The following is a 3,077-nucleotide window of genomic DNA, read 5'->3' on the forward strand; positions in this document are numbered from 1 at the left end:
TTTTTTTTTTTTTTTTTTTGAGACAGTCTCGCTCTGTCACCCAGGCTGAAGGGCAGTGGGACGATCTTGGCTCACTGCAAGCTCCGCCTGCCGGGTTCACGCTATTCTCCTGTCTCAGCCTCCTGAGCAGCCGGGACTACAGGTGTCCACCACCATGCCCGGCTAATTTTTTGTATTTTGGTAGAGACGGGGTTTCACCATGTTAGCTAGAATGGTCTTGATCTCCTGACCTCGTGATCTGCCTGCCTTGGCCTCCCAAAGTGCTGGGATTACAGGCGTGAGCCACCGAGCTGGCAAGGCAAGTAATCTTATCTGTCACTCGCTTAAAATACACCACATTCTTCTAGGTTCCAGTTTGGATAGTGACTTAAGAAAAGGCAATAGTTTTCTGCATCATAGCACCCCATAACTGCTATAAAATCACCAAGAATAAATAGGTCATTGCCTTTCTTCCTGGGTATTTCACTCACGGATTTCAAAGTATTTTACACATGTATTCAATCTATTGAAACAAAAGCTAGCAGCCCTTTTTGTTGGGCCAACTGGAAGTACTCCGAAGAAAGAATCTTTTCTGAAGGTCACACACTCTGAGGCCTTCCTAAATGGAGAATGCAGGAGAGGAAGTTCACTCCAGGAGTGGCACGTTCGATGGTTGTGCTTAGAGCCCACATTCTCAGCCATGGCCCATGGGAAACACTCCTGCTTCTTTGCCCATCTTCCAAAATGCTTTGCCAACATTCTCCTAATACTACCAATATTTAAAGATAATTTCTTTCCCCTAAACAGGATCTTAGCCTAAAATAGATCTGGGTCTGTGTCAATGGGCATGAACAAATGACTCAGAGAGCCATTTAAGATCTCAGAAGCAAGGAAGGCTCTTTGGAGCACCAGAGCAGAGTCTGGGAACAAATGAGTGACAGAGCTGGAAGGTGTTCCGAAGAACATTTTATTTCTTTTTTCTTTTTTTGAGATGGAGTCTCACTGTGTCACTCAGGTTGGGGTACAGTGACACGATCTTGGCTCACTGCAACCTCTGCCTCCCAGGTTCAAGTGATTCTCCTGCCTTAGCCTCCCGAGTAGCTGGGATTACGGCAACCGCCACCATGCCTGGCTCATTTTTTTTTTTTTTTCTGAGACAGTGTCTCACTCTGTCACCCAGGCTGGAGTGCAGTGACGTGATCTCGGCTCACTGCAAGCTCCGCCTCCTGGGTTCACGCCATTCTCCTACCTCAGCCTCCCTAGTAGCTGGGACTATAGGTGCCCGCCATGACGTCCAGCTAATGTTTGGTATTTTTAGTAGAGACGGGGTTTCACCATGTTAGCCAGGATGGTCTCAATCTCCTGACCTCGTGATCCGCCTGCCTTGGCCTCCCAAAGTGCTGGTAGTACAGGCGTGAGCCACCGCGCCCAACCCCAAAGAACATTTTATTTCAAGCCTACTTTGCACAAATGAGGAAGATGAGACCTCACATCCCCCACAGCTAAGCCGCTGCAGAACTTCATTCCAAACTAACACTTCCTGACCTTCATTCTCTGCCTGCACAGGAGGTCATAGAAGCAAGACCTAGGGGGTCTCCTAACTAAGACACAGGTGGTAGGTAAGAAGGCAGGTTTTTATGAGTGGGTATGTTTAGCATCAGGGATAGCAGCAGAAAAATGGGTCTCTCCTAGAAGATGTGTTGATTTGGACTATTTTCTACATGTGTTGGGTTTTGATTATTTTGTTTAGTTGTTTCACTTTTCTCCTTTAGCTTATTCACATCATCTGCTAGGTTTATATCCCATTCTCTCTGCCCAACAGTAGGGCATTGGTTATATAAGTTCTGACACCTCTAGAATGGACTCCTATGTGCCATTAAAATTATCTAGTAAACAATAATAAAGGCAGGGAGTGGTGGCTCATGCCTGTAATCCCAGCACTTGGGGAGGCCAAGTGGGGCAGATCACCTGAGGTCAGGAGTTCGAGACCAGCCTGGGCAACATGGTGAAATCCCGTCTCTACTAAAAATACAAAAATTAGCCGGGGGCAGTGGCAGGGTGCCTGTAATCCCAGCTACTCGGGAGGCTGAGGCATGAGAATCGCTTGAACCCGGGAGCTGGAGGTTGCAGTGAGCCAAGATCGCACCATTGCACTCCAGCCTGGGCAACAAGAGTGAGACTCTGTCTCCAAAAACAAACATACAATATAATAAATAAGGGCCAACATTTAGGAGGGTTTACTCCATGATGTCTCTGTACTCAGCATTTCACAGGCATTTTTTTTCATTCAGGCCCCACGATAATCCTACAAGGTAGTCATGACCGTTCTCATTTCAGGGATGAGGCATCTGAGGCAAAAAGAACTTAGGTAACCTGCCTTGAGTCACAAAACAAGCAGGTGATGGAGCTGGAATTTAAACCTGATTCTACTCAGACCCATATTCTTGAACCACCTGCTCATTACATGCAGAAGAATGCTCAGAAGTTAACAGCGGGGAGGGGGTGGCGGGTGGTGTGTGAAGGGGAGGAGCTTAGATAGTATTATCCAACTTGGTAAAACACATTTATGTTTATGTGTTGGGGGTATATTTGCACTCAGAAAATTCTAGAAGGGCCACTCAAATACCAATTCCTTGAAGCAGCCTTTTCTGACTATACTAAAAGAGCCCTCCCACCTTGCTTATGTTATTATCTCTTTAACCTGCTTATGTTGTCTCATGACACTTACCATTACCTGAACTGTAACATATACTGGATCTGTTTACTCTCTAGCTTCCCTCTAGAATGAGGAGGAGGACAATGCCTAGGAAACTACCTGGGACGTAGTAGGTGTTCAATAAATATTGTTGATTTGAAAGCCTGAACCAAACCCTTGATGTTGGTTGCTGTTGTCCTGCTCCACCCCACAACCACTGCCAAATGGGAACCACTTAGATTGTTATCATTGTTATTATTTTTATAAGGCAGCTTCCTGAGCCAGAGTAGGCTCAGAGAGACTCCCAATTTAGATTCCTGATACTTAAATGGATTGAAAATTTTTCTTCATGTTTCATTTAAAATATTCCAAATGGAAAAAAAAAAAAAAAAAAAAAAAAAAA

Source organism: Rhinopithecus bieti, unplaced genomic scaffold (genome assembly GCF_001698545.2).
Source record: "Rhinopithecus bieti isolate Rb0 unplaced genomic scaffold, ASM169854v2 scaffold_9663, whole genome shotgun sequence".
Lineage (NCBI taxonomy): Eukaryota > Metazoa > Chordata > Mammalia > Primates > Cercopithecidae > Rhinopithecus > Rhinopithecus bieti.